The following is a 15155-nucleotide window of genomic DNA, read 5'->3' on the forward strand; positions in this document are numbered from 1 at the left end:
GAGGAGGAGGAGGAGAAAGATATCCGAATTATTATAAAAGACAAAAGAAGAAGAGGAAGCATGATAAAGAAGAGCAAGATACGAGGAAACAGAAAAAGCAGATAAGAATTAAGATGCAGAAGGAGGAAGAAAAGGAAAACGAGAGGACAAGGAAGATGATGATGAAGATCATGATGAAGAAGAAGAAGAAGAAAAGAACAAGAACGAGAAAAGAACAACAAGAATGAGAAGAGTGGAAGGAAGATGAAGAAGACGACGAGAAGGAAGAGGAGGAGGAAGAGGAGGAGGAAGAGAAGGAGGAAGAGGAGTAAAAGATAAAATAGGTTACACAATGCCTTCTTGTTTGTATCTAAGTCAGTAGCAGCAGTAACAGTAGCAGTAGCAGTAGCAGTAGCAGTAGTAGCAGCAGTAGCAGTAGAAGCATTAAAAAAAGAAGAAAGTTTTGCCCAATATTGAGATGTACTAGTCTAATGAATATTCTGTGATAGTCAGTCTTGCCGAGAGAGATCCAGAACCCTTCATTGAAACTCTTCTCTCTCACCACATCTGTTTTCAAAGGCCCCAGAGTTGACTTTCCCGAGTTCTCAAGAGTATTTCGCCTCTTAACCCCTTCAGTACTGGGACGCATTTTTATGAGTTTTGGGTTTGATTAGACCATTTTATTGACATTAGGAAGGGTCTTTGGAGGTCAGAAGATTATTGGTTACAGTCTCCACTACTTTAATCCTCCACATGAGTTTCTGAAGGTGTATAAAATCACCAAATAGTAACCAGAAGGAATATGGAAACGTGTCATGGTACTGAAGGGGTTAAGAACACGAAAAGGTTGGTTATCTGTCACTACTTACGAGAAATTACTTTGAAAAATTTGTGTAGCTTCAATTAGAGCCTTCTGGAAGTGTGTGTGTGTGTGTGTGTGTGTGTGTGTGTGTGTGTGTGTGTGTTTCGGGGGTGGGTGTTTTTGGTTTATTGTTTATGAGATCGTGCCATACACCTTGTGCTTAATTTATTGCTTGCTTTATTTATGAAGTGTTTGTGTGTCTAATAAATTGTTTTGAGTTGTTATTTGATGTCTTTTGTTTACCCATGGGTATACACACACACACACACACACACACACACACACGGTAGCTCAGTGGTTAGAGCGCTGGCTTCACAAGCCAGAGGACCGGGGTTCGATTCCCCGGCCGGGTAGAGATATTTGGGTGTGTCTCCTTTCGCGTGTAGCCCCTGTTCACCTAGCAGTGAGTAGGTACGGGATGTAAATCGAGGAGTTGTGACCTTGTTGTCCCGGTGTGTGGTGTGTGCCTGGTCTCAGGCCTATCCCAAGATCGGAAATAATGAGCTCTGAGCTCGTTCCGTAGGGTAACGTCTGGCTGTCTCGTCAAAGACTGCAGCAGATCAAACAGTGAAACACACACACACACGCATATACACACACACACACACACACACACATCAAATAAGATAAAAACTGACACGATGAAAAATTTTGAAGAACACTCACAAAAAGACGACGACGATGATGACAATAATAATAATAATAATAATAATATGTAATAATAATAATAGTAACAACAACAACAATAACAACAACAGCAATAATAATAATAATAATAGTAATAATAATAATAATAATAATAATAATAATAATAATAATAATAATAATAATAATAAGAAGAAGAAGAAGAAGAAGAAGAAGAAGAAGAAGAAGAAGAAGAAGATTGGCGAACGGAAGAGAATAAAAGTATACAAAACTAACAAAAGATATTGTTGACGCGATACTTACTGGTACAGGAAGGAAAAAACATTCAACAATAAAAAAAAATAAAAAATATAAAAAAAATACTTTGTCTCGAAACTCTTTGATCCGACCCGATCCCAACACCCCTTCTCCCCCCACACCGACTCATCCATCCTCTTTTCCTTTGTGCATCATCCTCACAATATCCTGACACATAAACGACCACAGGCACGCTTATCAATCACTTTCCTTCACACCAGCGCCGAGACCAGACCGAGCCGAGACCTCCAGCTCCACAACACCACAGCACCACAACACCACACCGCCATGAGAGTGACATACTGACGCAGTAGTGGTGACAATACCAGTGTGAAGATAATAGTGACAATGATAGTGAAAGTCATAATGGTTCTAAATCTCTTAACTACGTTGAGTGCGTGGCCTCCTCCTTCTTCTCTTCTTCCTCCTTCTTGTCTTCTTCCTCCTTCTTCTCTTCCTTCTCCTCATCCTCCTTTTCCAGTTGTATCTAAGGACACAGTACAGCGTCCACGTTTAGAGGAGGATTGTTTGCAAGGACAAGATAAAGAACTAGAAGAAGTGGTAGAAGAAAAATTAGAAAAGAACAAGAAGAAATAGAAAAACAAGAAACTAAAGAACTAGACGAAGAACAAGAAGAAGAACTAGAAGAATCAAAACCTGAAGAAGGACAAGAAAAAGAAGAAAAAGAAATAGAAAAGGAAGAAGAAAAAGAAGAAAAGAAAAAGAAGAAGAAGAAGAAAGACAAGTACAAGAAAAAGAACAAGAACAAGAACAAGAACTAGAAGAAGAACAAGAAGAAAAAGAACAAGAAGAAAAGAAAAGAAAGAGAGTGGAAAGCAATAAAAAGGGGAATGAAAAGGAAAAGGAAAGGGTAGCGAAACAAGAGACAAAGACAACTGCTGATGACGATGGAGACAAGAGAAAAGGGGAAAGAAAAGAAATAAACAAAACAAGATGTGATAATGAAAAGGAACATTACTACACAAGTAATAACAAACACATGAGAGAGAGAGAGAGAGAGAGAGAGAGAGAGAGAGAGAGAGAGATTTATATTAGACTCTAGATTAGGTCAAGTTTGGATAAAGTTTGCCATTTATTCATTTATCGTCTTATATATTTCCATTTATCTATTTATTTTTGCATTTCCGTGCTTGCGTTATTATTTATCTTTTTTGTTTATAATCGTTGTTTTTAAAGTGTGCATGTATTTTGTTGATTTAATTGCAATTTTTTTTCACTTCTTGGCGAGATTCTGACAAAAAAAAAAACATTCTCCTTTTCCCTTTGTTGACAGCGTCCACACAGGATGGAGACACGATGCAGTGGATTCTCTATGGTAACTCACTTCGTAATAAAACAGTATTCACTACTTTATCTTTACTCTCTCTCTCTCTCTCTCTCTCTCTCTCTCTCTCTCTCTCTCTCTCTCTCTCTCTCTCTCTCATCTCTCTCATCAATTTGTTAAGAAACAGTATTCATTTCTCTACCTTACCCTCTATGGTATTCTCTCTCTCTCTCTCTCTCTCTCTCTCTCTCTCTCTCTCTCTCTCTCTCTCTCTCTCTCTCTCTCTCTCTCTCATCATAACCATCAGATAAGGAGAGTCGCTCACTAAAATCACAAAAGCACTCTTCAAAATTCCCTAACACATGTCCCAATAACTTCCACTACAGCCAGTCAAAAGTCAAACAGTCACTAGAACCATTAAAATCACCCTTGAAAACCCCAACAACTTCAAGCACAATCTGTTAAAGTCAAACAGTCACTAGAACCATAAAAACATCCTTGAAAAACAACACTGAACTCCGCTAAAGACTGTTGGAGTGTCAGAGTAGTGAAAGAGTTCAGACAATGACGAGTTTAAAAATGTGGTTTTCCATTTTTGTTTTTCTTGTTTACAGTTGTGGAAATCGTGTCGGGGTTGCTCTTCATCCTTTGTATCATCTGCCTACTGCGCAGAAGGATTAATTATGGCTGAAAATAGAATCAGCAGAACCAACAGCAACAACAACAACTACAACAACAACGACAATGACGCTATCACATCTGCTAACGCCTGTAATAGTGATAGCAATAAGTAGTAGTGGTAATGGTGCTAACGATCACATCAGGATGATCTTCCGCAGCGACAGCATCATGAAGTTCATCTCCCAAATAGTTGATCTTGTTCGTCAACATGATCTTTGCTGCAGGAAGCACTGATGACCCTGAATCTCTCACGTGTGTGTAATCTGCACGGGGACTGTCATTCAAAATGGACCTTTTATTTATTTATTCATTTATTTAGTTTGTTGTTCTTTCTGTTATCCTTGGCCAGATTTCTCCTCTTTCATTGAAGAAAAAAAAAACTAATTCGTACTTTAAGAAATAAAGGAAAGCTTGTAGTGTGCCCTAATTTGTACATTTTCTTCTACAATACATTTTCTCATTTTCAAGCACACACTTTTCCATTTCTTTTCATTCTATAAAGTTACATTTATCTTATACACATTTTCATGTGGTACGCACGTCTTCTATCCTTTTTCATTGTTTTCCTTCTTCCACTTTCCACCATGACACAAGTACCTACACGTACACCAATATATCTATGCCATATGTAAAGTTGTATCATGTTGTATGCATTCAGTCAAATTAGTTTCTTCTGTGTATGTTTTCGCCAATAAATCGGAGCTTGAGGGAGCGTGGAACCTCCTTCGGGATCTGTAGTCATCATGTCTCTCGGTTGTTAAACCATCAGCAAAACTCCTGTGGCAAAGTCACTAGGACAACCTCCACCTCCACACTATCAAACCCACCCTGGGCTTGACTGAGACCAATTTAATCAGAGCGTTGTGATGTATGTGTATATATTATCCTATTTATTTTGTACTCTGTAAATATTTGAACAATGTATGAATGTAAATAAAAGTATGAGCGTGTGTATGATGCGAATGTTTTCCCTATCCATGTATATGTGCAATACGTAGTGATGCTACGTAGCCACCCTGAGTGCTTGTGAGTTATCCCTTCCTCCCCCATGCCCTGACAAAGGACCATAGTTTTGAGATAGGAGTAAGATCACTGTGTGAATGAAGCGTGTTTCAGAATTTGAGTATGTATATAATGTTAATATCTAAAAAAAAAAATAAATAAACGTAAAAATTAAATGAATAAATAAATAAAATTAATTAAATAAATAAAACAGGCAAAAAAAGCTACATTAAGTAAATAAATAACTGCATGTAGAAATCAAAGAAAATTAAAATAAAGAAAAAACATTGAAAAAAGCCTAATACCCATGTTATATAGTTTGATGGCAAAAAAAAAATAAATCAATAAAATAAAATAAAAAAGGAAATAAAAAGATGCTTTCAGTAGTCTGTTGCTTAACCTTAGAGAATCCTGCATCGCCTGGTGTTACTGCGAGATTTGGGCGAGGCAAAGCAAAATGGAAAGATCTGCCTGAAACCTCTTAACGGACTAGTAACGGCGGGAATTACTTGGCTCCCATTTGACCAACATGAAGGGCAGTTTTCCACACTTAAACCTGCGATAAGCCATCAGACCGACACGTGGCAGTCTCTGTAATGCTATGTACCTACTACCTATTTCCACTTATCGTTCCCGTCCATAAACTTGCCTAATCATCTTTTCAAAGTTCCTTAATGACAATACTAACAACCTGATTACTGAGTCTGTTCCATTCACGTACCGCCGCTGTCCTGCACCTCAAGCACATGCATTCAGAAGGCCCCAGTTGAGGTGACACGAATTTTTAAGGGTGTTGTAATGTTAGAGTGACAGATTGACAAGATTTCTATTGGGGGGACGTGTTTTAACCCCTTCAATACTAAGACGCATTTTTACCGCGAGTTTTGGGGACGATTAGACAATTTTATTTATTAGGAAAAGTTTATGGAGGGCACAAGATTAATGGTTCAGGGTCTTCACTATTTCAATCCCTACTTAAATTTCTAAAGTTGTATAAATTCACCTAATGGTAACTAAAATTAATACGAAAACGTGTCCATGATACTAAAGGGGTTAAGGGTCTTTTTAATGATAGAGTGACAGATTAACAAGATTTCTACTGGGGTGACACGTTTTTAAGAGCTTTTTAATGATAGAATGACAGATTAACAAGATTTCTACTGGGGTGACACGTTTTTTATGGGTGTTTTTAATGTTAGAATGACAGATTAACAAGATTTCCATTCTGCATTAAGAGGATAAACACTCCTGAGAAAACGGATTGTCTCTGTGATTCGTGGTGAGAGAGGAAAGTGTTTGTGTGAAGGGAAAATGAGGAGAAAGGGGCGTGGTTGCCTATTTGTTTGTAATGGGACTAAACCTAATTTCCTGTGTATTTTTTCTCTGAGATGTAAGTTATATATATATTTTTGCTTGTTTGTTTGTTTATCCTAATGTGTGTGTGTGTGTGTGTGTGTGTGTGTGTGTGTGTGTGTGTGTGTGTGTGTGTGTGTGTTAACTATGATGGACAAGGAAAAAATAGAACAACTTAGTAACTCAGTGATAAAAAAAAGAAAAGAAAATTATAATGATGATAAAATGACAACACAACAACAACAACAACAACAACAACAACAACAGCAGCAACAACAACAACAAGTGACTAATTATCAACATCTACCCTTCAGTTCCTCCAAGTCAGCCGATGGCTCTCTATCAAAACACTTCCCATGTTCCTTAATCAAATCCTTCACTCTCGTTTTATTTCCAACAGAGACCCAAGTCATGACACCCTCCCTCCCCCCCCCCACTCACTTCACGATTAGCCCTGACCAGTGACCACGTGACTAGGATTGCCAGATTTTCGAGAGCAAAAGATGGCAAGTTGGTTCCAATAATATGCCAAAATAGCACCAAATAGTGACAAAGTTTATTATATGCATACAAATAGCGCACATGAAAAAAAAAAAAAAAAAAAAAAAAAATATATATATATATATATATATATATATATATATATATATATATATATATATATATATATATATATATATATATATATATATATATATATATATATATATATATATATATATATATATATATATATATATATATATATATATATATATATATGGTTGTTATTGCGCAGGAGTGAGTAATAGACGTGTGCGAGCGTGTTCCGCTGCCTTTTTGGGCGGACGGGGGGATAAACCTGAAGGACTCCAGTGAAACTTATATGTGGTGATGGATAAAGTGACGGTGCACACAGTGATTGCGATCAACAATACTCTGCTGCCGTGATTAGTCTACTAAATAAGTCTAAGTATTGTGTGAGCGAAGTGTAGCGGCTGCTGGGCTGCTGCGAGGTGGCGTCGCTGTTGACCTCCTTTCACCTTATCGTGGTGTAGGTGTCGTGCGTCACGCTCGCCCCTTTACCCAGGCTGCTTAAGCCCGTGTCACACGATCGCTCGTCACGTGACAGCATGCTCGACGACACGTCGCGGGAAATAATAGCACAGGCCGCACATCTCAAGGGAGATGATAACGACGCCACGCGGCACGAGCGGCAGAGGAACAACAAAACAAACAGCAGAACAAGCGAAATCACCAAGCAGGGATGCCAATAACAGAGCTATTTTAGCGGTGGCAGTCTGTGTTCTGTGTATTTGCTTTGCAAGAAGAATGAGTAAAGCAGCAGAGGAGGAGGAGGAGGAGGATATGAACACGAAAATGGTTAGCTAGAAGAGCATGGCCGACGTGCCGACCCACAGCAGGGCTGCCGGATGACCTGTCGCAGTGCACCATCATGGCATCACCAACAGCATGCTGTGGTACATGATCAACATGGCCAAAGATGACCTGGTGGAGGCGGTGTGTGGCCATTATAACCACGACACCATAGTGGCTGCCAGAGACCTCTACTGTAAGGTTGTACCGCCTATAGAGGGTCGAAAATTACAAGACGGATGTGCAGGGACGGGAAGGCCAGCGTAGCAACCATTCTCGACTTTATGCACGAGACACCGAGTGATGCCCACCACCTCCTCGTGTGTTTGGACATCAGTGACACCTTCCCCCACCAGAATCATCGGCACCACTGACAACGTGTCGCTGCATCACCAAGTCCAGGCGCTCCGCCCTGCTATGCCTTCTGCTGTGATCGTTTCAGCTGTAGCAGGAGCGGGGCTCCATCCAGCGGCGCTGTTGTGCTTCCTGCTACTGTTGTTACCGTGGTTGTGGAAAGCGGTGGCTTGCGGCCTGCTGTGCCTTTTGCCTTTGCTGGTCCTGCTGCTGTTGGTGTCGGTGGGTGTGTTGGCCAGGCACTGGGCGGGAGCTACACTGATGTGGCAAGGCTGCGACCACCGCGCCGCCCGGCCATAACTGAGAATGCTTCCTCTGCTTCCACGTCTGCTCAACAGAGTTTTAACGACAGAGGAGAAGGCACAACAAGCCTAAGCCACAGGAGGCGGGGACAGGTAATCCTGTGAGACAGGCACCACAGTCTGCGCGAGAATATGGGTGGGAGGAAGTAGTCTAGGCCGAGTGGGCGCTTTGGTGCCCCACACCATGCCAGGCGCTTGTGAGGCACCTTCCAGCAGAGGAGCTGCTGGATTATGTCAAGGTTCTGCTCCAGGACGACGGAATGGAAGCGGAGACACTGTGGAGGCGGGGCACTGCCGTGTTTGTGAGAACAGCAGTGAGCTGGCACCGTCACAAGCTGTTCAATAGGTATAACTGAGACGCGCACGTGCACATAAGGCGATACTATCAGCGAGAGGTGCGACCACATGTTGCATTGAGCATGGGTGATGCAGAGTGCTTCTGTTTTGCAGTGGTGTTGAAAGGAAGCAAGAAAAGATAAAATAAAAATCAACATGGCCAGTAACTTCAAAATATGCACTTTCACCTGCCAAGGTTTTAACAGCAGTGTGCCACAAATGAGGCACCTATGCGGCCAGGCGGCCCTGGTGGCGCTCGTGGCGCTGTGTGGGGATTGTGGTGTATCATCACAAAATCATCACAATATTTAAGTTTCCCTTATTACATGAAGTTTTCTGTAATGTAAATCAAAACTAACAAAAGATATCCTGGATACGATACTTACTCTAACAGGAAGGAAGAAAAATGTAACAATGAAAAATATCAAGTATGTACAACAACAATGTGTCTAAGTTGAATTCCATGCCGTTATCCCGCCCAACCCCCACCAAACCACACCCCCACCCCACCACCCTACCACCCCACCACCCCACCACCCCGCCTCATCCTTCATTTGTCATCGTCGCAACATCCTGAGTCTACAAATCCAAAGAATAAACATGCACCACCCCGCTTGTCAATCACTTCACGCCGAAACAGCGCCGAGACCGGACCGAACCGGGACCTCCAGCTCCACAACACCACAGCACCACAACACCACAGCGCCATGAGAGTGACAGACCGACGCAGTAGTGGTGACAGTAATACCAGTGTGAAGATAATGGTGACAGTGATAGTGGAAGTCATAATGGTTCTAACTCTCGTGACTACGGTGACTGCTCGGCCTCATACAACTACTACTGTTACTATTACCACTACTACTGATTCTTCTATTTCTACTCCTCCTCCTCCTCCTCCTTCTCCTCTTCTTCTTCCTCTTCCTCCTCCTTCTCTTCTTCTTCCTCCTCCTCCAGCTTCACCAAAGAACACAGTACAGATTCCAAATATAGAGAAGGATGGTTTGCAAGGACAAGACAAGGAGAAGGGAAGATAACAGAAGATAACAGTAAAGGAGAGGAGGAAGGAAATCCAGAAGAGGTCGAGGAAACACAAGAGGAGAGGGAAGAACAAGAAGAACAAGAGGAACAAGAAGAACAACAACAAGAACGAGAAGAAGAACAAGAAGAACAAGAAGGAAAAGAAGAACAAGAGGAAGAGAAGAGGATAGAAGTGGGAAGCAATAAAAAGAAACATGGGAAGGAGAACAAAATCAGAGAAAATCACAATAAAAGTAACAACAAACACGAGAGAGAGAGAGAGAGAGAGAGAGAGAGAGAGAGAGAGAGAGAGAGAGAGAGAGAGAGATTTCCATTAGACTATTAGATTAGGTCAAGTTTGGATAAAATTTGTTATTTATTCATTTATTCTCTTATTTATTTACATTTATCTATCTATTTTTTTTTTTTTTTTTTTGCATTTCCGTGCTTGCTTTATTTATCCATGTTGTTTATCATTATTGTTTTTTTTTAAAGCGTGCTTGTATTCTTTTATTATTCTTTATAATTATTTTTTTTTTTTCATGGCAAAATTCTGCTTACAAAGATTTCAAAGCATTTTTCTTTTCCTTTTGTCGACAGCGCCCATACAGGATGGAGGCGACACACACTCGGACCCCTTCAGTGACTCAATTCGTAAGAAAAAATAGCATACATTCAATTCTCTCTCTCTCTCTCTCTCTCTCTCTCTCTCTCTCTCTCTCTCTCTCTCTCTCTCTCTCTCATCAATTCGTATAAGAAACAGTATTCACTTTTTTTATCTTACTCTTTATAGTATTCACCTCTCTCTCTCTCTCTCTCTCTCTCTCTCTCTCTCTCTCTCTCTCTCTCTCTCTCTCAAGAAAAAACGGTATTCACTTTTCTATCTTACTCTCTATATAGTATTCATTTCTCTATCTTTAATTTCTCTCTCATCATCAAATGCGGAGAGTCGCTCACTAGACTCATGAAAGCACTCTTCAAAATTCCCAAGCACGTGTTGAATCGTTACTAGATTAATAACTTCCTTCAGACCCTCAATAGCTTGCATTACAACCCGTTAAAAGTGCTCAATCTTTGTTAAACTATTACTAGAACCATGAAAACACCCTTGACAGTTCCAATAACTTCCACTACAGCCTGTTAAGAGTCAAAAGGTCACTAGAACCATAAAAAAAAAAAAAACATCCTTGAAAACCCCAATAACTTCCAACACAGCCAGTCAGAAGTTAAACGATCACTGGAACCATAAAAACATCCTTGTTAAACGTTAAACGGTCACTAGAACCATGAAAGCACCTTTGAAAATCCCAGTAACTTCCAGCACAACCTGTCAAAAGTCAAGCTGTTACCAGAACCATAAAAACACCCTTGAAAAAAATCCACTGAATTACCACAAGAGGCTGGAATGTCAGGGTAGTTGAAACGCTGAAGACTTAACCCCTTCAGTACCAGGATGCGTTTTCATATTCTCCTTACTATTTGGTGACTTTTTTACAGCCTCAGAAACTTATGTGGGGATTGAAATAGTGAAGACTCTAGCCATTAATCTTCTGACCTCCATAGACAGTTCATAATCTAAAATAAATCGTCTAATTGTACCTAATTTCGTGGTAAAAAAAAAAAAGCGTCACAGTACTGAAGGAGTTAAAGATACAGTGGAACCATGCGTGCTTTGGGGTCTGAGGGGTCTCCAAGCGCACGACTTCGAATCCTGTCCACGGTCGGAGTGTAGGTTGGGCTTCCTCACTCGGGGCAATGGTTTCCTAGCGGGTGGGCTTTGAGATAGGAGGTGCCACATTTAAGTATCCCCTTTAGCCCATAATTTCCCGTGAAAAGCCCACATGGATTTAAGAAAAAAATAAATGTTTTTTTTTTATTGTTTTTATTGTTTTCAGTTAAGGACACCGTGTGGGGGTTGCTGTCTATTCTTTGTGTCGTTTTCCTGTTGGGCGTAAGGATAGTGGTTGGCCGGCTGCTTGGAAATGGATCCTGCAGAAACAACAACAACAGCAACAGCAACAGCAACAGCAACAGCAACAGCAACAGCAACAGCAACAGCAACAACTACAGCAACAACTACAACTACAACTACAACTACAACTACAACTACAACTACAACTACAACAACAACAACTAACAACAACAATAACAACAACAACAACAACAACAACAACAACAACAACAATAGATAACAACAACAACAACAACAACAATAAATAACAACAACAACAACAACAACAACAACAACAACAACAACAACAACAACAATAACAAACAACAACAACAAATAACAACAACAACAACAACAACAACAACAACAACAACAACAACAACAACAACAACAACAACAACAACAACAACAACAACAACAACAACAACAACAACAACAACAACAACAACAACAACAACAACAACAACAACAACAACAACAACAACAACAACAACAACAACAAACAACAACAACAACAACAACAACAACAACAACAACAACAACAACAACAACAACAACAACAACAACAACAACAACAACAACAACAACAACAACAACAACAACAACAACAACAACAACAACAACAACAACAACAACAACAACAACAACAACAACAACAACAACAACAACAACAACAACAACAACAACAACAACAACAACAACAACAACAACAACAACAACAACAACAACAACAACAACAACAACAACAACAACAACAACAACAACAACAACAACAACAACAACAACAACAACAACAACAACAACAACAACAACAACAACAACAACAACAACAACAACAACAACAACAACAACAACAACAACAACAACAACAACAACAACAACAACAACAACAACAACAACAACAACAACAACAACAACAACAACAACAACAACAACAACAACAACAACAACAACAACAACAGCAATGTCACGGCGGGTGCAAGTAACATGTGTAACTGCAATGACGCTATCACTTCTGTTAACATCGGTAACCTTAATAGTAGTAGTAGTAGTAGTAGTGGTACTGGTGGTGGTGGTAACAGTAGTAGTAGTGATGGCAATGTTGCTAACGACATCAATAACATCTTCCGTAGCGGCGTCATTGTATCGTTAACCTCTCAAATAGTTGATATTGTTCTTCAACACATTTTTGGTGAAGGAAACGCAGATGACCTTAGACCTCTCATGCGCGTGTAACCTGCACGGGACTGCCATTCAGTGGGTGTGGTGAATGGAAATGAGTAATGAGGTGATTAGTGTATTGCCTCTGTGAACCAGCGAGAGTGGATTCACAGCGATTCCAGCTTAAGATTCAGTTTCGTTGCGATTGTGCCATTTGGCTTCACTCTGTCAAAGGGTGGCGTTCTCTCAGTGCACATTTGTCTTTATTAATGTTGAATTAAGCTTTATGTTAAGGAGGCAGTGACTTTGAAGCACACACAATTCATTCATCATTGATAAAGACAGGTATGCAGTTAAGACGACGCCAGCCAGAGCGAAGCCAAACAACACAATCGGAACGAGACTGAATCGAAAGCTAGAATGGTTCTGAATCAACACTCGGTGGTTCACAGATGCAAAACACTAATTACCTCATTGCTCATTTCCATTCACCACATTCATCCTTACAATAATAAAAAACCAAAATCTTTACGAAGCACCACAGTTGACCTTTATTTATTTCTCTCCTTCTGTTACCCTGCCTAGCTTTTCCCTCTTACATAAAAAAACTACATAATTCGTACTTTAAGAGACCATTAGATCTACACGTGGCAGTCTCTGTAATGATATGTACTACCTACTACCTATTTCCACTGATCATCCCCGTCCATAAACTTACCTAATCCTAAAGCTCCCTAATGACCGAGTCCGTTCCATTCACCTACCACTGCTGTCCTGCACCTCAACCACGGGCATTCAGAAGGCTCCAGTTGAGGACTTGAGGTGACACGTAATTTTAAGAGCGTTTTTAATGATAGTGGCAAATTAACAAGATTTCTATTGGGGTGACACGTTTTTAAGAGCGCTTTTAATGTTAAAGTGACAGATTAACAAGGTTTTTACTGGGATGACACGTGTTTTAAGAGCGTTTTTAATGATAATGACAAATTAACAAGATTTCTATTGAGGTGACACATTTTTAAGAGCGCTTTTAATGTTAAAGTGACAGATTAACAAGGTTTTTACTGGGATGACACGTGTTTTAAGAGCGTTTTTAATGATAATGACAAATTAACAAGATTTCTATTGGGGTGACACGTTTTTAAGAGCGCTTTTAATGTTAAAGTGAGATTAACAAAACTTCTACTACTGAGAACACGAGTAGTCTCTGTGGCTTCGGAAATGACTCATGGTGAGAGAGCAGTGTTTCAGGATACTGGCCTGGCAATGAAGGGAGAAGGATGGGCAATGGAGAAGGGAGGGCAATGAAGCGTGGTTGCCTACTTGTGCTCATAATAGGACTGAACATAATTTCATGTAATGTAGCTTTTCTCCGAGATGAAATAATATATTTTCTTGGTTTCCTTGTTTGTTTGATTGTCCTACTTCGTGTGTGTGTGTGTGTGTGTGTGTAATTCACTGTTTGATCTGCTGCAGTCTCTGACGAGACAGCCAGACGTTACCCTACGGAACGAGCTCAGAGCTCATTGTTTCCGATCTTCGGATAGGCCTGAGACCAGGCACACACCACACACCGGGACAACAAGGTCACAACTCCTCGATTTACATCCCGTACCTACTCACTGCTAGGTGAACAGGGGCTACACGTGAAAGGAGACACACCCAAATATCTCCACCCGGCCGGGGAATCGAACCCCGGTCCTCTGGCTTGTGAAGCCAGCGCTCTAACCACTGAGCTACCGGGTGTGTGTGTTAACAGTAACGGAAAAGGAAAAAATAAAAACGCAGTAATAAAAAAAAAAAAAAAAAACGGAAAAGTAAAGATAGATAATGAAAAAAGAAAGCAAAGACAACAATCATAACAACAACAACAACAACAACAACAACGTGACTATAATATCAACACTCACCCTTTAGTTCCTCAAAGTTAACAGGTACCTCCTTTTTCAATCACTTCCCACGTTCCTTCAAATCCTTCACACTTCGTTTCCTGATAAGCACGTGAGCCGAAGACAACACTCTCCTCCTTCCACTTCACAAGGAGTACTGACCAGTGACCACGTGACCAAACCAGCCCGCTTTGCAGCCTCCCTACGCATATTCCCTTGTGGTTGGAACATTTGTCATTTATTTTGCCCTATATACCTGCGTGTTCCGTGTATATTTTGTATATTCCCTACTTTTATTTTTTTCTTTATACCATGTGGGCTTTCCATGGGAATTTATGGGCTAAAGGGGATACTTTTTGGGTACCTCCTATCTCAAAGCCCACCTGCTAGGAAACCGTTGCCCCGAGTGAGGAAGCCCAACCTACACTCGGACCGTGGACAGGATTCGAGCCCGTGCGCTTGGAGACCCCTCGGACCCCAAAGCACGCATGGTTCCACTGTACAACGGCGGCCCTATTCCCTATTTTCACTTGTAAATAAACACATTATTGACCTACTGATAAAAACATGGTAAATTTAATCCCTTCAGTACTGGGACACATTTCTATCCCCGCCCCTTGTTCAGTATCATTACGCATTTTCGCATTCCTTCCGGTTACTATTTGATTTTATATAGCTTCAGAAA

General features: G+C 40.5%; 1 long non-coding RNA gene across 1 annotated transcript; it reads left to right on the plus strand.

Moving 5' to 3' along the window:
• Positions 1-2553: 2553 nt before the first annotated feature.
• Positions 2554-3839, plus strand: LOC123513633. Its single transcript, XR_006677420.1, has 3 exons — positions 2554-2769; positions 3078-3119; positions 3683-3839. It is a non-coding gene; the product is annotated as an uncharacterized LOC123513633 (long non-coding RNA).
• Positions 3840-15155: the final 11316 nt, after the last annotated feature.

This window comes from Portunus trituberculatus, chromosome 36 (genome assembly GCF_017591435.1).
Source record: "Portunus trituberculatus isolate SZX2019 chromosome 36, ASM1759143v1, whole genome shotgun sequence".
Classification (NCBI taxonomy): domain Eukaryota; kingdom Metazoa; phylum Arthropoda; class Malacostraca; order Decapoda; family Portunidae; genus Portunus; species Portunus trituberculatus.